This window comes from Anser anser (assembly GCF_964211835.1).
Source record: "Anser anser genome assembly, chromosome: 6".
Taxonomy (NCBI): domain Eukaryota; kingdom Metazoa; phylum Chordata; class Aves; order Anseriformes; family Anatidae; genus Anser; species Anser anser.
Window position 1 is genome coordinate 13,627,611 of NC_139726.1, and position 23,395 is coordinate 13,651,005.

The 23,395-nt window shown below is 39.4% G+C and overlaps 1 protein-coding gene across 13 annotated transcripts in view; it reads left to right on the plus strand.

Annotated features, from left to right (window-relative positions):
* PTPN4 (protein tyrosine phosphatase non-receptor type 4) overlaps nucleotides 1-23,395 on the plus strand; it is a 115,608-nt gene that overhangs the window by 15,508 nt on the left and 76,705 nt on the right. For 4 of the 13 annotated variants that reach the window (XM_083841981.1, XM_083841980.1, XM_083841990.1 and 1 more), the window contains exon 2: nucleotides 12,971-13,038. The exons of 4 other annotated variants lie outside the window; for them this stretch is intronic. The gene's annotated coding sequence lies outside the window, so the exon portion shown is untranslated. Of the gene's footprint in view, nucleotides 1-12,521; nucleotides 13,039-13,407; nucleotides 14,156-14,806; nucleotides 14,963-23,395 lie in introns of those variants that run through there. 5 more of the 13 variants (XM_083841983.1, XM_083841988.1, XM_083841985.1 and 2 more) reach the window with 4 other exon arrangements.

Here is a 23,395-nt window from a genome sequence, read left to right on the forward strand (position 1 = left end):
CTTGTGTAGACGTTTTCCAAAACGTTTTAACAGCTACAGGGAATTAAGTCTATGTCCCCTCCACTCTTGCTTAGAGTGTAGCAGTAGTACATCCCTCCCTTGAGCACAGTAAATGCTCTGCAGCACGTTTCTCTGTGGTTATGCGGATTTCTAAACATAACTTATAAAGAAATTGGTCTAAACTTTATTAACATGTAGCCTTTCCAGAGGAGCATATAGATTCATGGACATTGCAGGTTCTGATGGATTAACAGATCTCTTTTCTCAACAAAAATACCAACATATGAAGGCTTTCACTTACAAAAGGTCTGGTCCTTACTGTTGTGAAGGTTAAAAGCACGCTTATAGCTGATGCAGCTCCCCAAACCTGCGCCGAGCCTGCCATAGTTTCTAGAAGCAGGTTTTCATGCGCTTGAGTTGCCTTTCCCCTGCCGATTGCAGTGCCCCCATCTCGGCACCCGCAGCGATCTCGCGGTGGGCGGTCAGCGTTGGTGTCGGGCGGCACCTTGCTGAGTAGCGTGGTGCAAGAGAAGGGGCTGCCTGGAGGGGTCAAGATCTAGGATGTTACATCCAAGTAATTGTAAGCAGCAGCTGCTCCTTACATAACAGAAGTTTGGAGGGGAAGAAGCAGATCCTGCTTCCTTCTGCTGTTTCCTCTTTTCTCTTTACTTGCAACTGGGCTTCGGTGCAGGTCTTTAGAGTCCATCCCTGTTCGCCCCCGTGGGATTTTCAGGTAGGGGAAGATGTTTTTGTAGCTTTCTGATGAGGCAGCTTGGTCTTGCCTACCTCAGCCCGCTACTGCTTGAGTTGAAAGTTTTGTTGCAATAATATTCCATGCACTGACATGAAACTTCACAGCGGAACATCTTTCATCTTTCCTGTATCATCATACAGCAGAGTGCCATGTTTTGTCTTTTCTTGGCAAAAGTACTGTTGATTATTTTCAATGTGCATTGATCTATTAGGACTTGGGCATCTGGAGGATAAGAAAAGTACTTGCGAACTAACGTTGTAGACTTCAGCAATACTCTCACAAATAGTAAAGCTGAACATGCTGTAAGAAAGCGAAGAGAAGGTTTCTGCTAGAGGCTAACTGCAGGCACGCATACAGGCACCAGTTACAGCAGGAAGGTCTGTCTTTGTGGGAAGGTCTGCCAAAGTCATTGATGAAGATAAAATCCAGTCTTTCCCAGGGTGTGTTGTGTGATTGTGTGCCAAAGATGATATGCTAAAGGGATCATTATGCCAAGTTCTGTGGGATTTAAGGAGTGCTTGTTAACTAAAGGAAATTTTTTTTGAGTCGCATAAATTAACCTTTCTTCTAACAATTTATCTTTTGTTTATATATTACTGTTCCTTGTTCATTTGTACTGTCATCATCGTTTTTTTCTTTTTCCTCTCATGTACTAGTCCATTTTCATAACATGGAGAAAAAATTTCTGCATCAGAGCGACTGGCACAACATGCCCTGCAGATAAAGAAGTCCGGTGTCGTGTTGGATCAGGTTAAAGGTTCAGAGCTCAGTGATGCTGACAGTGGTTAACGGCACAGAAAGTATAAGAAGCAGTCCCTGGATAATGTGAGCCTTCCCTGATGTAGCTACATAATAACCAGTGGTTTAGTTTGGTTTCGACATTGTAGCTACTGATGCCCATAACTTTTATTTTGTATAGTACATAATTGTTTCTCAACATTCATGGTAAACCCTGATGCATTACGCCTGTCTTTGAGACAGTGGCATGCTGGACTGAAAAAGGAGGCAGCCAGTATGTTAAATACTACGTTGTATAAACTCCAGTATTCGTTATCACAGCAAAAGTAAGAACAAGCATAAATTTGAAATTGTGTGAGGATTCTGTTGTTAGTACATATGGCATGTAACTATTCTAAAAGCCCTTATTCTAATGGCAGTACCTGATAAGAACAGCGAGATGTATGACCAGTGTGGGCTGCTGCCACTGACTCACTGTGTAATGACAGGCAAATTACTCAGTTTTCAGCATCTCATTCTCCTCCTTTATAAATGAGAAATATTGTTTCCCAGTAAAACTCTTTGAGATCCTTGGATAAAAGATTTTCTTTTTGTACGCCTACTGAGTATATAAATTTGAAGTGAGAAAGTGCAGCAAATACCAGGTTCTGTGCAAGTCTCTTACCAGTACAGACACACAACAGTGGAGTCTTGTTGTTTGTAATGGATTGTACTAAAGCACCTCTAGCTTAATAAACCTTGGTGTAGAGCATAAGCAAAGAGGTGTTTAGGTCCAGCTTACTACCTGAGTCTGTGTTCTGCTCAAGCCTTTTTATTATCTGCATAGCTAAGAACAGCTTCAGAAAAACTTGTGATGTGTGCATTGATACCTACCGTCCAGTTTTCTTTGATGTGCCAGGTGCTGTGACACCTTCAGATGAAATAGTGCAGGGAATTAAATTAGAGAAGTTTTCTGACAGTCTCCATCATCTCTTTCACGTTGTCTGTGGCAGTGTTTTATCACTAAATTTAGATGATATTTTGGGAAACCTGACCTTTCCAGAATGATCTACATTAGCACTATAGTCTTAATCTTTCCCCTGGCACCTCCTGAAACAAAATACAAATTAATGATTCAGACACCACAAAGCAAATCACATGCCACTTGTTTCTTCCCAACTATTCTTCATTGTCATTGTTTGCTGTATTGTATGCATGTCCTTGTGTATTCTGTGGTGAAAGGGACCTAACTGATGCAGGAGATTTCAAGGGGGTTGGTAACAGATGAGTAAAGAAATAAAGCAACAGTTTTAGGTATATACAGAAGAAGGTTTAGTTAAGCATAAAAAGAACACCGTTATTTCAGCACTGACAAGCGGGTGTTAATTTTGGCTTTGATGTATGGTTTGGCTTTTAATGAATTCAGACTTATTTTGTGATAGTCCATAAATAGCTGTGGAAGTGGTGGAGGATACATGAAATGTCTGGTCTCTGGTGCTGCAGGGAAGAATATGCTGTTGTCTCTCCCTGTAAATGGTTGCCCCTCTGTTTCTGCATCTTTATCTCCTCCAATTCCGTTTATCATCATTCTGCATCCCGTTTAAATTTGATGACATTTTTAGACTTTGCAAAAAGCATTTCTCTTACTTTATAGTTAAAAATAAATAAATACAAATAATCCCATCGATTACTCTGGTTATCACCCTATTTTATCCAGCTGTGTTCTGTCCCAAATTCAGTAAATGCACAGTCTAAAAGTTCTATTGTAGGTTTTTCTCCTTTTACATTTTTCCCTGGCTTGTCACTGTTGTCCGTCCTTTTATTTTTCTTTTGAAATCACTTTTACCTAAATGACTGATCCCCACTTGGCTGTGTGCAATACCTTCTTCGCTCTGTTTTACTTTTCTGACTGTGGCTCTGCCCGAAGCAGCTACACCCTCCCTTCGTGGCCTTCTCCTGTCTTCCTGTTGCTGCCATAGCGCTTCTGCAGCCCCAGAGAGAACCATGTTGCAAATTGGTGTGAGCGAGGAATAATTTTGCCAAAATGTTGTTGTTACTTAATTCTCCACTCTGGTTTACCATATGGCTGTACAAATGGCTATGTCAGCAGCAGGGAGAGGATGATGCAAGGCTGGAAACAAGAGGCCAGACACAGGAGTAGGTCAGGAATGCTGCTTTAGCTAACGTTGCTGGGCTATGGCAAAATGATGAGTTCATCAGAATAAAGCCTAACAGTCTGTCATGATCACGTCTTCTTGAAATCTCGATCTCTGTTGCCATTTTCCTTAATCTTTCTCCCTCTCCCTCATATTGTTTAGTGCATTTTCCACAACTGCTTGTTCATCTCTTCTCATTAACACTGATCAATAAGGACATCAGCAGAAGCCTGTATTTCTCAGCATGCACAGGAGGTGGAGCATCCTCAGGGCAGGGTTGAGAAAAGCACGGTTAAACCATTTGGGTGCGCATCATAAGCCAAACCTGTACCATCATTTGGAAATACCTGTTAAATAATTAAGATAAGGTTTAGACTGATAAGCTGTTGGGAATGGATAGTTAAGTTTCAAAAGAATATTTAAATCAGTAGTTTTCCAAAGCAGCACAGTGTGATGCTCATTTAGTATGCAATTTTAAAGACCTAAGCCATTTTGATTGGCAACAAAAGATATCCTGTAACCTTATCTGCTTTCATAGTGCCTTTCCAGCAGGGACCAGATACCTTCACAACAAATAATTTTGTTTTTCATGTCCCTGAAATCACAAGATGGTCTTTGTAAACAGATGCACTAAAATTCCACCCTTTTCCTTGGTCTGGAAGTTGCTCTTATATTGGTCTACAGTTATTAATAACTAAGTTATTAATAGCAACATAAAAGTGTTTCTTTTTGTGGGGTTGGGGTGTGCTTTACTAAAAATGATTCTGAAATGTTGAAATACATATTTAAATTTAAATTACTTACAAAGCTGGACATTTTCAAATCTGAGCCTAGGTCGAGGCCCACAAACAATATGAAATTACATCTAAGTCCAACTCTGCATGGACAGTGTCAGGTAAATGTTCTGGCTGGATCTAAGACCATATGTAATAGTGCATCTGTGTGTGTTTAAGTGTCAAAATGTTTCAGCTAAAATAAAAATATCTTTTTGTTGTTCTTCAAAAATTCATAAATTACATTCCTTCTGTTTCTTTATTTACTTTTAACCTGGAAAAACAAACCAGGAAAGTCAGTGTTCTTGAACAGTGTGATATGCTCCAGTAATACCGAATTTCTGCAGCTTGGCTTTGGTATTCAGCTGTGTACACTCTTTCAGGAAGAGATGATATTAATTACCCTCTGGTCAATCATATGAGCTATAGTTTATCATGGTGTCCTTGCCTTCTTTCTGGCTACCATAATCCTGTTTATTGACCTTCAGAATTTCCTTTTGTTCTAGGACAGAAGCATCAATCTGCTTCTTTCAAAGATCAAACGCTCAAGTAAAACAAAAATCTAAGCTAACACAGAGACAAACATGCTCACTCAGACCATAGGCAATCATTCAGTATTAGTTTTTTCAGTAAATAGGTCATTTTTCAAACTTTAATACCAGCATTTGATGCACTGCCTTGATGAAAATGAATTACTGAGTACTGATCTCTTTAAGTATATCCCCAAAACAGAAATGGAAAACACTCTTCTGTGGCAGGTAAAATATAAATAAATATGACTTTTTTGTGGCTTTATGTCCTAATGTCTCTACACCTTCTCCGAAAAGATTTCTCTACACCTTCTTTACTCCTTCTGCTGTGCTGCTGGTACCTCCCGATGTGGATCCTACAGTGAGTTCTTTTCCATGAGCCCCTGAACACTGTTGTCTTTCCCCTACTGAAAAGAAGGCATGGTCTTCATTCAGGAGCTGCTCTCTGCTGGTTCCTGAGGTAATATTTTTCTTGAATGGAGGTGGTCGTTGTGTTTTCTTTACCTAAACGTTACTGTCAAGTAGTTGTATGTTTCTTCCCTGCTGCCTTGTCTAGATTTTGTGTACTTTCCACAGATGTCATATTTTTATCTGCAGCTATTCTGAAAATTGGCATTTAAGTAAAGGCTCTCTGATCTCCCCTAAATCCGATCCCTAAACCTGATATAGGTATATTGGAGAGCATTTTTGTATTCTCTTAAATCTCCTGACCATATTCAATAGCAAACTGAGAGGAACTTCTTAGAGAAGCCAAAAAAAAATTGAGAAACAAGCTGGGTACAAAAGTGAATTTCAGATAAATGTTTGAACAAGTATAATTTTAAGACCTTTCTCATCACTTGTGGTTCAGATTAAAAATTCAACATGCTGTGGAATTTCAAGATGAGATGTAAAAAACAGATTTGTGATATTATTGAAACTTGCAATGTAAGGATGGCATGGCTACTCCTACTCCATCTTCCCATACCATGTTTCAGAGGAGAGTTACAGCAAGCTTACAAAATGGCTAATGTGGTGTAGAGTGGCAAAATCATTTTTGGCCGTTCACAGATGCAAGTTACTTTGCTGGAGTGACCACCATGTGCCAGAGATGCGCGTGGAGCATAACCTACATATTTGTTAAAAAAACAGAGCCTACCACAAAGAATGTGTAAACTGTGGGCTTGTATGTCTATGCTCTTCAGTTACTTATTTTGGGTTTCTTGAGAGCTAGATGAGATTTTTCTGCACTTCCATGAGCTCTGTCAGCACTTGTTCAGTCTAGTTGGCACCTCTTCATTTCTCTCTGTTTTTTCAGCAGATTTTCTTAGGGAAAGGCAGATGATCTAACACTGTGAAGAAATTCTAATTTGTGCTTCTCTTTATATACTTTCATAGGACAGATGGACATGTCTGTTATTTAATAATGTTAATGTTACTTTCTTCTTAAAGAACCAGAATAGCTTCTAGCAGTCTGCCTGCCTGTCAGTAGCAGACACGAGCTTCTTGCTGGTCTTGCACTAAATAACAGGGATTTTTGCTCTCTGGGTTCCAGCTTCCAGAGTTTGAGAACAGCGCATTTTGGATGGATATTGCCAATTCCTCATACTCCTGGCTGGTGAGAAATTCTTTCTCTGAGCTTCTGGTAAATAAATGTCCAGTGCTGGCCCTTGAAGAGTGGGAGCTACTTTTCAAAGGAATAAGGCGGTGGTGGTATTAAACTCTTTACCATTACCGTTGTCTCTGACTGAGACGCTTAACAACATGCTTGTTATTAAGAAATTGCCAGAGCTTCCTGACATCATCGACTGAATCTGGAAAGGACAAGCTTTTTTGTTTCTTTCCTCTCAGTTACCAAAATTGAAGAACACTCAAAGATTCCTCTCCTCCCTTCTGGGCCACCCCACCGCTGCCGAAGGAGCGGCATGCTGCATGGCACTGCCTGACCATGTTTCACTTGGGGTGGATAGTGCCCATGACAGCCCCTTTGCTGTGCTCAGAGGCTGAGAGATCCAGCTGGAACCGCATCTCTTCTGTTCTCTGGCTTCCCAGGCTCCAGTTTATGGACCTGCAGAAGATCCTTTCTGGCCCCAGACAAATTGGGGACTTCTCAAATGTTTACAGGGCTGTGAGAGGACCCACAGATCTGTGTGGTTCTGCTCTTTTCGTTGCTTCCTAGAGCCACAAAACCCCTTCTAGTAATGGGATGCCTTCCCTGTTGTGGTACAGGGAATAAACTACATGCTGTAGTCACACATTTCCACAGGAAACATCAACAATTTCAGAGCGGGCCAGGACGTTATCAGTATTTACTCAGTTTCTTGACAGTTCTGAGGCTGTGGGAGAGCTCTGTGATGTTGGCAGCCTGTTCCAACAACCTTTCTGCGTAGTCTTGTCTAGATGACTAGTCAGTGTTTACCAAGCCACAGCCAGAGGTACTTGCTGGAGCGTACTTGTCCCGTGGTCAGTGCTGCTAGTGCCAGGACAGTGCTGCATTTCACAAGGTACGATCAACATCATCAGCTTGAGTGCTCCTCAGAATCTTTGCACAAATAGTTTGTATTCAGCTCTCCTTTGTATGCTATTAATCCTAATTTCTATATGTGCTTGCAGGTTTACTCCTCTGTAATGGGAAAAGGATCCTCCCTAGCTTGTGGGTTGAAGTTATTGGCCTCTTTGTGATACACCAAGCTTGTTCATCCCTACCAGGGATCCTCTAATTGTGTCAGGAAGGACTTTACTGGGCTAACAGAACTGAGGGCTAGTGGTTTGGTTTTGGTTTAGCTCTCTTTGAATCTTTGTGACCTGAATTCTGGGTTGTCTCTTACATCTTTGGTAAGGTGGAACTTGTTGCTAACTCAGGTTACCAGTGTATTTTTGGAAATGCTGACATTTCTAAGGGTCTTACTTAAAGCACTTCTTGTAGTGAAAGGGTCTTACTTAAAGCACTTCTTGTAGTGAGAGAATTGGTGCCCCAGTAGAGCTGAATCTGATCGGAGATACTCTGATGAGAACACCTTGCTATTTAGAAGGAGAGTAATTGCATCTTGTCAGCAAAGCTGGTCATTGCTTGTGTGATGCTCGTGTCTCTGTTTTGAGAAAATGTTGCTTCTGAACATCTGCAGCACAATGTGCATGTGAATAGAGACTGGGGAACAGAAGAACCCAGTTACTTGATTCCTTTCTCAATATGCGCATTCCATATCCTGCCATATGTCCCTTTTTTAGCCTTTTAATTCTGGGACGATAGAGTTGATGCCTTCAAGAGTGCTTCAGTAGTGTTAGACTGCATGCATGTTGTAATACTCAATTATAGCAAAGACCGAATTTGTAGAGTTGAGGTACTGGTACAGGATGTACACAGGAAGGCACAACTTAAGGAATTCAAATGACTCGTTCAAAATTCAGAAATACGTTTTGGGGTAATGTTGGTATTAATTCAGCATGGAAAATTGAATTAAAATTGACCAAAATCAATAAGACATTTTGGTTTTATACCCAATGGTGGTATTAGATAAGAAAATTTCAGTTTTATTTAAAGCCTGAGAACCTATTTTTACAGCAGCTGGGAGAAATAATATTTTCCATAGGCAGTATAAACAAACTGTGCTTCTAAGATAATATAGCTCAGCTATTAGAGAAAAAGCTTTTAGTTTACCCTATTTTTTTTTAAGGATATGAATTCCAGATAATGAAAAAACTTTGCAATAAGCAGCCTGAGACGATTACTGATGCCTTAAAATAAAAAGTCACATAATAGCATTATTTTTTTTTCATGTTGTGTCTTTGCCTTTAAGGGCAAAAAATAGTGGTTCTCTGTAATAAGTGGAAGTTTCACTTTCTGTCACGTAATGCAGAAGGTGGCAAATAGATTGGGGAAGCTGAGAGGATCGTTAGTTTAATTATAAGAGTGCCTAGAGAAGGGGGTGTAAGACAAATTGGACCTGACTGCAGAGGCACATGAATGAAAAGCATTTTTAAATGTAGTGCCCAACTGGAACAGTGGCGGTGTGCCGGCTCAGAGCTCATCTCCTCTTAGTGCGGTATTCCTAGATGTATCTGTACATGGTTACGCTGGTCCTTCTCAATGTGCTTTGTGCAGTAGGCCCTCTTTGAAGTACGAACGAATGTAATCTTTTATCTTCTGAGTGTCTCTTGATGCTGGTACAGGCTGTAAGTTTCTTTTTTTAGGTATCAGAAAATCGTAGCTGCTGGAAAGCTACTGGAATCTCTCTGTACCTCAGCTTAAGTTCTGTGAAACTGAAAAGCCATTTAAAGATTTTATAATGCTGTGTAGGCAAAGGTGTTGTATCCATCCTTTCCATTCATGATCACATGGAAAGCATTTCAGTAGCGTCTATCAGGCACCTTATACCTGCGGTGTTACTCTTAATCTAGGTATATGTGGCATTACCCTTGGATGTTTGGAGCAGATTTGGGCATGGTTTTTGTCTGGCTACAGTTTCCCTTCTTGCCTCCAGGTGGTATGCTTGGTTTTCTGTGGTCCTGGGGGATGTTCTGGTAATTTATGTGGCTATTCCATCTTCTGTGCCCACCCCAAAGGAGTAGGGAATGGTAAAGACAAAGATGGAGTAGGCCAGAGAAGAAAAGTTGAGAGGTGATTAGAGAAATGGGTATGAGGTAGAGAAGGATTTGAGGTGTGAAGGGAATATAACAATCCAAAAGGGGTTCATTACAGCCTTGAAAAGTAAAGGAAGGACATGGAGGAGATGTGAAATACCTGAATGAAGAAAAGAGATGGTACAGAGTTGATGGTTTCAATAATAATTATCCTTGCAGTTTCAGCATGACTGCTGCATCAGCTTGTGAATCTGTAACCTATAGGACCCATATCTGTACCTGCCTTTCTGGGCAAACAGCACTGAGCAACAACAGCCAGGGTACTTTAAGAATACTTAATTAGTATATTATTTAAATTGCCTAATGATGCCATAATAACTTTTAAAGTGTGATTAGTAGCCACATTTAAATATCTGAAAACCAGAATGTATAAACTTATGTGCGCGGTCCACTGTTGTTTATTATTTCTCTCATATGATAACATGCATTTGTCCAGAGAAAAATTTTGCACTTGCTGTCAAATATTCACAGAATAATGGTACCCTCAAGAGAGACCATATCTATACTTACATAATGAGAGGTATATTGAGAAATTATTCTTTATATTATCAACCTGACAGGATTTTTGTCATCTACAATAGCATTCATAAAATAATTTAAATATTTGTTATTGTAATTTATTTTCATTTCTCTGCAAGCCTGTGCTGATATGTTTGACTATAAGAGCCATAGCCTTTTCATTGTGACTTTATAAAACATCGGTAAGAATTTTAGTGACAAATTTTACAACCGTGTTTTCCTTTAAATAAAACAAAATCTCTAAAAGAGCTAGGCATTTTGAAAACTAAGCAAGGTTCTTCATAAAACTTGCTTCGTTTTCATTGCTTTTGAGTTTTGCTTACTGAGTTGACCTCATAGGTACAGTTTGTTGTTTGTTATGGTGTTGCTTGTGTCAAAGCTTTTTTCTGTTGCTCTTTTATCTGTTGTAGTAGTTGACTGACTTCCTTCTTTGTTTTTTGTTAATCTTTGTATTCATCTATATTGTAGTTTTGGTTGACACAGTTGGTCACCTCCATGTCATGCCATGGGAACTTCATATAGGAGGAGGACTTCAGCAGGCTCTGCCAGTGGCTATCAACGTGCTCAGAGAATTTCTGAGAATACCCCACACATCAGAGAAGGGATTAATTAAAGAGAAAGTGCAACTTAATGTTTTTTTTGTGTAATTGCTGTATAAGTTAGCACTGCTGGATCTAATCGAATCACACGTGATCTGGTGGTGAACTTTCCTCTAAGGACTGCCTGTGACTTTGGGATGGCCAACACCAGGACAAGTTCTGGATGTGCCATCCTCCTACCGTCAACAGTCTCTTGCACATGGCATTTGCACATGGCATTATTCAGAGGCACAAACTCTAGTTTGTGCTCTGCATTTTGAGAGTTTGTTTTCTCACAGTAGCTTCTGTTCCCTTTTAGAAAAAGGAAATGAATCTGTCCCAAAATGTTGACTGCTTGGCCCTTGAGCAGAAAGAAAATACTTGCTGATAGCCTCAGAGGAAAGGTATTTAAGGAAGTGATGACTTCACTTGCTGGCAGCTTCCCTTCTACTACTTCTGTAGAAAACAGTGAAGACTTTCATTCTCACCTTTACAAAAGGGACAAGATGCTGAGAAACTTGGGTTCATTCTGCCCATCTTTTCTTCATTAGGGACATTTGCATTTATTGTTTCTGTCAAAAGACTCAAATTGTTTTGGCTCCACGGTCTTGGAGGAATTTCAGTTTGTCAGGGATTCACATCTCCCCGTACCAGTGCATGCTGGAAGTATGGGTCATTTAGTAAATTTAGTCGTCAACACCTTACCAGCATTTACTGTAGTCCTACTAGCACTGGTATCCTACTCTGAAAAGAGAGCATTATGTTTGTCCAGGGTGCTGATGATGAGGATTTTTTTTTTTATTTAAAAATATTTGTCAATTATTGTACCAATGCAAGTACATATGCAACTAAAAAGTTAACTGTTCTCCTCTAAAATAATCTGAAATGCCAGTCAGAAAACCTGCTGTCCTTTACTGAAGTCCTTTACTGGGTTTGGCATGGACCACAGGTGCACCTGAGGGTGTAGTTTCTTCCTGGGTGTAAACACAGCAACATCATTTTCTTCCTTCATTTGTGTGGTGCAGAGTTATCTCCTTGTCTTTGATAGGGGCTTTGGCTAAATGTCAGCTCTCTACATATTGGTTTGTACTGAATTTCCACATATTGAAGGTTTGGTATCGTTTTTGTTGTCCTGTGGAGAAGCTCATCAGATGGCTTTGGAGGTGGAATTCCTCCACTTGTGCAGGAGCAATGAATCCGGTGGCAGGGAGGTTTTGTACAGGCCATGTTACAGTTCAGCGGCATAAAACGTGGGTTCCTTATAAGTATTTGGAAATAGTTTGTGTTATGAATAAGTATTTATTTATTTATTCCCTCGCAGATCTGAGTTAACCTTTTAATTTTGACTATGAATTCCCTTTCTGGCATTTGTAGCACAGCAACTTTGCTGTAAACATGCTCACTGAGGCTGGCGCTGGGGCTCTGCTCTCAGTTTTTCATAGACTGCCACGCGCTTCACGTGCTGGGCACTTCTGCTACGAGCTTGGAACAGGTAGACATTTGGGGAGGGCAGTAACTCCTTATTGCTTAAAGCTCATTTTCAGTAGAGATGAGAGGCTTCTGTATGTTGGAAGGTGAATTAGTTGGGACTGAAGGCTCCTAAACCAGTCTGCTGCTTCAGTCGTTTGGCTTCAAAGAGGAACGCAATGCTATATCCTTATTCTTTAAAACACTGGAAAAAGATAAGGCTAAGATGTCACATTCTCTCCAGCTGAACATTAAAATAGCATATATTCATTCTTTAACAGCAAATTTTTGGACGTGAGTAGGGTGAACTTCACTGTGGCACATAAAGCTAAATTAATCACTTGATTAAGACTTCTTCTGAGGTAAACTTTTATGGTTAGGTTATTTTATTATAAGCAAATGTCAGTTATAGGTAAGAAGTGGAAGAGTTGATCTGTGTTTCATTTAATGGAAGTTTAGTGGCTAGATATCTAACCACCTCTGTTGACACGGTTTTCTTAGAGTTAGACTTAGTTTAAAAAGTAAAATCAACAACAAAAATTTGGTCTGTTCTTTCCTATCATGAGTTTGAGCAAGTTTGCTGTGTTGATGTGTGGGCTTCCCTCCTGGGCTGTGGCCACGGCCTGGCTGGCATTGCTGGTGCTGGCCAGGGAAAACCTCGCCCCTGCCTCAGGGCTGAGGGCGAAGGGACTTGGGTTGGGGTTTGGACCAACGTATGGTTTTAGAGGCAGAGGATAGGTTTTAGCAGGAGAGTTGCAGACTGCTGGCTGTTTTATGAAGAAGATTAAGAGGTAATTTAATTACAGTCAAGGTATCGTCAGAGGTGATGAGCTCTTCCCTTGTTGGTTTGTTGCAGGAGGTGTCTGCTACCTTTTATCAGGAAATCGATTTGGCCAGATGAAACTTCCCAGGCGCAGTGTAGAAGTAAGTAAATGAAACTGAAGACCCTGTGTTATGCAGGCGATTAAACTGCATTCAGGCTGGTGTTCTCGCTTAAAAGCGGTAAATACATGAGAGAAACCATAAATAGTGGTGTGACAAATAGTAGTGGGGCATAAGGCTTATAATAGCCTTTTATAATTTTGTAGAACTTTCTCCTTTTAATAGCCTATTGCTTTTTAGCTTCATCGCATGCTAACTCTGCTTGTGTGTTCACTTGTCCTTCTCAACTGTTTTATTCCAGTTGGAGCTGTGATCAGTTTCTTTATTGCTTAATTTTAAGGTTAACTGGCTTGTAACTTTGTTCTGTTCCTGCTTCTTTTCAGCGGGCATGAAACTTCATACTGAACAGAGCCAATGTGACAAGCATTAAAGTCTGTTGTTTTGCTGAATGTGAGTGCTGCTGAGGAGCAGCTCTTTTCCTACTGGAAATTCTGTAAATCATAGAATAACTGAATTATTTCATCTCAAACCAACAGTATCTTGCTCGTTGGTTTTGTGCTGATTTTAGAACTTTTCAGTTCCAAGCAGAATGTTCAGATAACTTTTCTCAATCGGATGTTTTATGAAATGCGATGATAATAAATATTTCTACATAGAAAACATATGCCCCTCATCTGGGAACTAATTCACTATTATATCTAGTTGGAGGTCAGATACTTTTTATTAATGTCTGAGATTTAACTGTCTGGGCTGAGATGAATAGTATGTAAGTACAGATTTTATCACTGAATTTTATTTTCACTTGGATAACATGGTGTGATTTCATTTGGTGGGTTTGTATTAAAAATTCTTTCTAGGTTTTGTGGCTGTTTGTTGTATACATGCAACTTTTGCCTTTACTTTTAGGATGTGGGATTCTAGTGTTTTGTTTTGTTTTGCTTTTTTTTTTCCAGTATCTTCAGAGTTAGCCTTGACAGTGTGCTGTTGCTTTCCACTCCGTTAGTAACTACTGTAGTTTTTGTTAATTTTGCGGAAACTTCAAACTGATACTATGCAATTCTATAAAGAACGAAGCCAAGAGGTACAAAACAGTGATATTCAGAAACAAACAAACAAAACCAACTTGATTTTTTCCAAAAGTCTACTTTGACAAAGCCTAGTAAGAATTATTTATGTTTTATATAAATTTATATATAATATATATATATATAATTATATTACGTTTTATATAAATTTGGGTCCTTGCCATTCTCTTGCATTATCTTTTCTTCTAGTACCTTTCTTTTTTTTTTTATTTTTTTTCCAGAAGCTTTGCATGCTTCTGTAAATTTGTCAGTTTGGGGTGGATTTCCATCTTTTGAAGCTAATGTAAAAGCATTTTTAGATAACTGTTAGAAATGCATGTGAGTGTAGTTTTTCTTCATACTCATTAAACTACAATCAATTTTGTACATAAATAATTTATGAAACTTCAAATGTATGAGGAGGAGTATATGGAGCCTGCAGTCTGTGTCTAACTTTTAATAATGTCGTAATCCCTGACAGCACGCCGTGGTTGAGGTCAGTATGCCACGGCTTTGGGACACTGTTGGTTCGCACTTCATAACTGCAACTGTTGGTTATACTTCGTAAGAAATACAGATGGAATTGTGCTGTCTTTTTTCTGGACAAGATCTATAAAAATTATCCTTTTGCAGAGTAGGCTTGTAAACCTTACAAATCTGGGGAGCGTAGATCTCTTTGAGATACTTTGCTTATGGAACAAAACTACCCCAAATTGTAATTTTTTTTTTTCCCCATTTCATTTCAGGTGAATGATTTTCAGATTTAGCTGCTTAGTCACTTGAACTTGAATGATATTTTCTTTGCCAGATTCACTCAAATCATTGTGAACTTATAGTCCTTTTGAGCTGGCTTGAAAATGGAAATTGTTTCCTATAAAGAAAATCTTTGAGAGGAGGCAGAGGTGAGTCAGAAAAATACTTATCTAAGACTGGGTTGAAGTTGAAGTAGTAAAAATGCGAAAGGGGCGGGAGGGAGTAAAAGGAAAACTTTGGATTTGGGATGCTATGAATAGTATGTTTCTTTTGCTACTGGGCAGGTCTGTCAGCAAACCTGCTGTCCCCCTGGGTAGAGAGCTTTTTAGCTCTGGTTCAGAGCCGGGCTCTGGCTTCTGCCTCCAGTGTGCAGCCCTAGAGCAGCCAAAGGGGGAACTGCTGCGGTCTTGCACCCCGGGGCCCACAGCTGGGGAGCGGCTGAGTGTCCGGTGCTCCGGGCAGGAGCGCGAGACGGAGCTGAGAGCCAGGGGCACGGATGGAGTGAGGTCACTTCTCTGGGCAGCGCTGCTCGAAGACTTTCCTTGGCGTGTTTCTTGCTGGAGGAAGAAGTGAAGTTGACAAGAGTTTTCCAGGCAGGTAGCCAGACAGCCATTATTTTAATGTTCCCAGCGGAAAATCGGTGTTTTTTGGCAAAACTGAAATTTTCCATGCGAAAATTTCTATTTTGTGGAAGTGGCATTTCTGATTAAAAACTAATTTTGATGGAGAGTGTCCAATTAGTTATATTCAGCCTTAGAATTAGCATCTGCTATGTTTAAGTCTATTGAAGATAATTTGGCTTAGGTTTAGTTACTCTGAACAGAATATACACAGACAACTTTCCTCCCTCTGTCTAATACTTCAGTTCCAGTGCCAGCCAAAATTCAACTTGAAGTTGGCTATGAGTAGAATAAAAGCTTTTTCTGAATTTTGCCAGTTTGTTTTCAGTTCAGACTGCCTTCAGCTTCAAAGACTTCACAAGACACATGAACTAGAACTAGACACTAGTTCCAGACACTAGAGCTAGTACTAGAGCTGCTTTGGACTTGCAGATCCTACTGCATGCAGCACTGTTGATCTGTGGATGCTCAAGTGGTTAATAATCAGCCCACAGGTTTTTCCCATTGGTATGTTTTCTGTTAACGCTGCCTTCAAATAATTGTGGGTGAGGCTTGTAGGGTATATAGAATGTGTGACTTGTGTTCCTTTACAGTCACGTGCATAACACATACAAGTTCTATCATGCAACTGTACCGTGTTCAGTGTTTTTCCTCTGTTTTATCTACTTCGGTGTATTCTGCTGTTGAAAATGAGCAGTTTTTATTTTAATTTCTTTCTCTTGGCTTCTTAATGTTAAAAATGCAGCTTCTTGTTTTAGTCTATCTGAACTTCCACTGATTTCAACCCTCTTTCTTTTGGTTAGTAAAGAGTTTAGGCTTCCTGATTTTAGAGTTGCATGGGAACCAGAACTTCTTTTTAATGACAAAAACTATTTAAAACTATTTAACCTAGTTTGGGGAACACATTTAAAAAATTACTGCAAGTTTATTTTGAGAAGTTTCTATCGGAAGGTATTTTGGTAATGTTTCGTTATAATCTCCGTGTATTAAATCTTATTATAGGATTGAGTCATGAAACCAAAATAAGAGGTCCAGCTCCAGGAATGGGAAGAGTTGCATTAGTAATCATCTGTGTTAGGATCATGGATTTCCATTTTTAAGACTATTTTCAAATAAGGGCAGGTTCTGATCTAATCTACTTTAAATCATTGGAGATGGAAGTCACTTTGGAAAGTTTTTCTGTTCATTCCTGATAAAATTATGCAAATGATAAAAGCCTCCAATTACCATGAGCTGACAGCTGCATAGTAGAAAACAAGGTGGTTTATGTTTGATCAATATATTTGCGTATTTATTTTGTAATGTTTTTACAATAGAGGGATAGTTAAATTCACCATTCTGTGATACTTAAGCAACACTCCTCTTCCTAGTTCTCTGTGCAGGCAGCTTTATCCTCTTCTGCCCTTACACAAGGTTTGGTCTGCTGTGGGGTTTGATTGTGTCTTGTTTTGTTTTTTACATAGGTAGTTTCATTTTTTTCCCTTCTAGATTTGCCGTTTTCCATTCTAAACTCCTTTTTCCAGCAGAAGTGTGGGCTGCTGCTCACTCTACGTGTGCTTCTTTGTTGATTTAAGTGGCCGTGGAGCCGTGCAGTGACCGCAGCCAAGCGCTGCCCCCTCCATGTGGCTCCAGCTGGCTCCCAGGCTGGGCATGGCTGTAGCCGGTGCTTGCTGTGAGCTTACAGCAGGAACATGGTATGGGAAGGTGAGGTGGGCAGGGCCTCTCCCTGGTCTGAAATTGGCTTTTGTCAGCTGTGAAATATGGTCGTTTTAGTATTCTGGCCTCCCTGATGTCTCTAATGTCCACAGGGGGCCCATCCAATAACATCTGGTAATGATCTCTTACTTATTTTGACCTTTTGTCTTCCCTCCCCTGACTTCCTGCAAATTCACAGCATCTGTTTTCATATTACAGGCTTTAAACTATACCGATATGCTTAAAGGTGGTTCTAGCTTCAGCAGCATGCTCTCTCCTCTCACCATGTTATGTCTTTCCAAAGCTGTTCTGTAGAGCTGTTGCACTGTGATCCAGGTGGCTCCTGGAGATAATTATAGGTGCTGGTTGTTTACAGAAAGTTGTGAATGCAAAATGCCTTAATACAGGGATAAGTGGTCTTTTCTGGTTTGTTAGGGTACCTATGGGTATATTGTATTTATCAGGTTGTCAGTTGTAATATGGTGTGGACAAAATAAATTTAAAAATAAAAATGGGTTTAAAATGAACCATGTTGAGCTATTCAGTGTAAGTAATAGTATTCTATTTACTTACAAATAGTATTCACATAGAAATAGTATTCTATTTGTATATGTATTTGTATTTTTTTCTACACAGACTTCTAATGTCTCCTCAGGCCAAGACTGATCTTGAGTCCTGGTTAGCAAGGGTGGAAGAGTTGCTTTCTTCACGTGAAAAAATGGCATAGAATGGGAGGGCATAAATGTTTCAGTTTCGAAATAATTGACAGGGTTGATGGCACAGTTTCTGAGAACTACTTTTTTACTAGTATTACTTCTACACTGTGCCAATAAGTATTGTAATCTCAGCTTAATGAAGTTTATCTTCCCGTCTTTGCGTTTCCTGAAATGTTACTTATAGGAGAGAAGATAAAGCAGCTCCCAGACTTCCCATACTGTCATATTTCAGACCCAAAGCAGAGAAAGTGAGCAACTGAAGTTGAGAGGACTTTTTCATTGGGCATACAGCAGTTCTGGCATAATGAGTATTGACATTTAATTAGTCAGAAGCATCATTTATAATAGGCTTTTCTGTTAGCTGCGCTCTTGTTCTTGGGGGAAGGGAGGAGAAGGGGAGGGAATGGTCAGATTGTAGAAATGGTTTATTTTTCAGATGAAATAGTAGATGGCTGCAGTACTACTGAACTGATTTGTGTTCTGCTATGTGTCCTCCAGCTTTACCTAACAGATTGACTGTATAGGGGGACCAAATACTAGTTTATATAAAAAAAATATATATATATATATAAATAAGTATATATATTGGAAAGAATACAATTTGTGTAGTAATGGAGCAAGATGCTGTGCATTTAATCTTTTGTCACTATTAGTAATTACATGATTATAACTGTGAAAATGCTGCTTGATATCTCACAGCACTTGCTCAAGATTTGAAACCTCTGTTCAAAGGAGACTGAGTCATTATCCAAGGAGGTATTCATTTAAGAAAGTTGTCATCAAATAATTTTTAAACTGAGTACCTATTAAATTAGGTGTCAAGTCTGTACCAAAATCCACAGCCAACCCCCTGAAAGCCACGTGTTCATAAAAAGGTGGATTAACAATTTTAGAAACTTACCTGAATAACTGGGTGGTAAAATACTGATTGTCTGTTAGCTCACATATAGGAGAACGAGCTCTCTTGGAAGCTGATGGTAGAGGAGAGTGGCTAAACTTCTTTTCTCTCGGGTGTTAAACTTTGGGCCCAAAGCTGTCAGAAACTGTTAGATGAATTTTAAGGATTAATGCTTTCTGTGTTAGCTCTGGCTGTGTGTGTGTGAGGATCGAGGATGTGGAAGAGGAGAATATAAGAGGATCTCTCTTGTTGAGATGCAGGTGAGGATATGGACGTTTTGGGGGCATGTAGGTCAGTTGTTCTTTATTGCTCTCAAGAGTGGAAGACTTTCAGCTCTTTGGGAACGTTGTAACGCTGAATGAAGCATGCTTGGGTTTCATTTCTGTAGTCACTGCAACTGTCACAGTTCATTGGAAAATGACCTCTCTCTCTTTTCCAGTGGATGTTTTAGGAAGTTTTTTTTATCAGTGACCATATGATATACTCATGTAAAGCTACCATTATCCTTAAGCAGAATGGATTTGATTAATATATCTGTTTTTCAGATAATTAATAAACTTACAAAATAAACACAAGATTTTTATAGAGCCCAGAATCATTATTGATGCTGGTGACTGGCCAGAAGTCTAGCTTGGACCTCATGACACCAAAGTGAAATAACCCAAAGATTAAGTATCAGCTTTCAAAATCTGGAATACTTTCCATTGTTTGGTCAGCAGAATGCAGGAATAAATGAATAAAATATAAAAAGTTAGGAGGAGTTCAGGACTGTAGTATATAGCTTGATTCCTTTGAATTGAAAATACATTTCTGCTCTGATTTTGCTTATAAGGAATGTCCTGTAGCTGTGTGCTACATCAGAATTGTTGATAGCTTTCAAAACAAATTTTTGAAAGATAAATTTGAACTTTCACTCCCTGGGCTAATGTGGACTTCCTTCAAAATAATAGGCTATCAACTAATGTTTTGTATTTTCAAACTGTTTTTGTCTAAAACATTTAATATAGTTCACTAAGCATATTCTTGGTAAATGTATATGAAAGCGAGTACAAAGGAGTTACAGATATAGCCTGGTGTTTGAAATGTCACATGTTGTAATACGTTGTAGAAACCTTCAAGATTTTCTTTGTGCTTTTAATATTTTTTCTGTTAATTGGATTATCTGGATGATGCTAGTAGCCACAGGGTCTGCAGTCTATTTAATACAATCAAACTACATCACATTATGAAGATATGGGTTTTCTATGAGTCAGACCTACTCTTCCGACTATTGTAGCCAATTCTTATAATGTGTTGGAACCAAATCACCAGGTGGGCTATAGAGTGGAAATAGGTGTCTTCTGGGTTGCTAAAATACCGGCTTCTAAACCAACTGGAGACTATTCCAAAAGCTGTGTTCTTAATCTGTCAATGTAATTGACAGAAATGTCTTTAGATTAGCCATGAAAATTTCTCATGTCCTTGCAAGCTCACGTGCCTACTGTACCTTACCACGGTAGCTGTCTTTGTGTACAGTACATGATGCTAAGTCTCATTAAAATAACTTTTTTACTTTGAGTCAGCAAATCAGTTGCACTTTTGGGTAAACTTAAATTTCAGTTAATTATCGTCTTAACCAACTGCTTAATTGTTAAGCTGCTTAGAATTGGTTAGTTTATTGTAAGCCCAAGCAAATTGTCATTTTACATTGTTAGGTATTTTATATAAAAGAATAGAGGATGCTGAAAATTCACTTTTGAAGCTTCTGTATGTTCTTTAATGCCCTAACCAAGCAAGTATCGCAGGAATGTTCTGCCCTTTGATAGGGAACACTCCCTAGAATTGCTTCATCGCTTGAAACCTGAGCTCAGGCAGGAAATGTGCAACTTACTCCCTCCATAGACCTGAGAGGTAAGTGGAGTTTCATTGCACAAGTTCTGTCCTTCTCCAGTTGCTGTAGCAGCACATGCTTTGGATTATTAATTCAAGTGTCTAAATGCTACATGCTTAGCAGAAGGCTGAAAAACTATAAGCAGAAACCTTTTTCATATGCAAAGATTAACCCAATTTAAATCCAATTTAATGAATCCACTTGCATATATAAAAAGATTTTACTTAGTGTGAGAGGCCATGATAGTGTCCGTGACGTGCACGTGCGCACGCAGTAGTACCTTGCTCAGGTTAGGCTGCTGTGTAAATTAGATATTCTGAGACTTTTCCGGGTTGAGTCTGACCTTTTGCTTGACCTCTTCTCTTAGGTCTGTGGATTTCACTTTGCAGCTTCTTTACCTGTTGCATGCTAACTTCAGCTGTAATGTATCTTTGCTTCAGAAGGCTACAACCAGTGTAGTTGAGTTTTTAGCCAGTTTTCTCATTTTATATATCAGTTCTTGCTGGGAAATCAGATAGTTACAGTGTATAGCCTCATAAGTAATTGAGTAATTGCTAGTCATCTTACTGTTTTTCTAGTGTGTTTTTAAAATGTGTAGCAAGAATGATGCTCAGGAAAAATACTAGTGTTTCTGGTGTATATTTCTGGAAGAAAAGAGTAGTAAAGATGATATGGATAAGCTTAGGAGCCAGCTATATTGTAAAACAAGTGTCACAGTAAGACTGATAGGTGCAAGGTCTGCCCGTGCTTAGCAGCTGCATCATTTTTGTATGTCCATATGCTGGCAGAGGTTTAAATAAGGTTTGTGTTCACATGATAGGCCACAAAGCAGTTGCGTGATAGCCCTGACAGAAATTAGAAGGAAGAATATTTCCAAGTGTATGTGATAGTGAAGGCATTTTAAAGTAATTCCTACACATTTGCATAGTTTCTTTGCTGACATGTGGAGGAAGAGTACATTTGAATGTCATTTGCAGAAAATAGTCTGTATTTTGTCACCTTCCTCTCTATTACTTTCATGGCTGTTATATTTCCCTTTTGTCGAAGTATTTCAGGATTTCTGTTCTTATACTTATCCTTAAAACTGTGTCCTGTAGCTGTAGAAGCCTCTGAGTTTGATGGAAGAAATCTGTGTAATACAAGATGGCTGGCTCTTCAGGCTGCTACGTGTTGTGCGTTGGACATGCTTCACTGCCTGACTTTGTAAGCTCAAGACCAAGATGAAAACGTTTGCGAATAACTAGTGTCCACCGTGGTGTGAGCATGAGCTCCACGCCAGGAAGACGCTAAACTCCGGATTGTGGAGCAGTATGTGTGTCCTGTACTTTTCTTCCTTCCTTAGAGAGAATGAGAAGGCCCTGCCATCTAGGTCTTCAAGCTATGTGAACTTTTCTGATCCAGTTTCTGTTTCCCTAGAGAACTCATTTGAGTTCTTCGGCCATTTCATTTCTGTACATTGGAGGAAGGCCTGAATCACCGTCTGCAACTGGTCGATGGTGTTGGTTGGTTGGAGTGAAAATCATCGGTGTTACAGCAACAACCGTGCTGGGTCGGTGGGTTCTGTCCATCGAAGGACAATTAATGTTTGCTTGGTCTTAAAGGGTTTTGAGGGCAGATTTTCTGCTTGTTCACTGTGGTGAATTTGCTGCTTTCTGTCTGGTTTAAGGCAGTAATGAGGAAGGTAGAAACTGTTGGTGTTGATCAGCAAAGAGAACAAAAAGAGGGAGAAGACAGGAGGCTTTATGGGAACAGCTCTTTGTTCCTGTAAATCATGGTGGTTTCTGGTGCTAAACTGTGGCTTGTTGAGTTAAGAGAGTCCTAACACACTATTAAATGGTTTCTTGTGGACTGGAGTACATATTTGTAAGCTGAACAGTCTTATTTTGTGCACTGGTGGTGGAATGCTTAGGAAAGGACTCTGTGCTAACCTTCACTTTGTCTTGTTTGATTTATCATTTGTTGAAATCCTGGTAAAAGTGTGTCAGAGTGTTATTTCTGTGGTGTAGATAAACTGTTTAAAAAAAATTTATAAAACATTCTTTAATGCAGCTCACAAGTGAATAACCACTGTAAAGTCTCAGCTGGAGTTACTGGTTGTGTAACTGCACTGCTAAAGATTTCTTAAATCTGATTTTCACATTGTTACAGCTACTAAGATGATGGACTTTTAGATGGTGTCAATAGGGCATAACATATTATTTGTGAAATATGATGTTGTTGGCTCAGATCACTGATACGGAGGCTGAGTTACCTGGTCCCGTCTGTTCAGGGTTTCTTCTGCCTTTTAGATTTGAGAAGCTAGAAGGTAGAGTGGAAGCAGCTTCTTCATGAGTTGTCAGACATGTACATTCTTGTTGGGCTTTTTGCTTTGGAGTTCGAATGCTTGCAACACCATTTTCCATGATTTTATCATTGAAAGTCATGAGTTCAGCTTGTAGCTGGTGTGTTTACCTGGTGTCTTTATCCTTTCTTGGTTTGTTGTATTGGTTTATCAAAACTAAGAGAAATTTGCTGTAATTAAACATGAAAATGACATTGCAGTTCTGAAGTCATAGTGACTGGAATTAAGTCAAAACTGATACTTTTTGCAAGGATGGATTTTCATCAAAAAGATGTATTTATTTATTTATTTATTTATTGTCTGAGTTATGTGGTCTTGTTGAAAGAGCTGCAGACCTACTTAGAAAAGCAAAATATGCCAGTAAGTTTCGGGGCAGTCACTCAGGATGGTGACTGCAGGCAGTGGGAAGAAGGCTGTACTACAAAGTCCCAGCCCCTCCTGA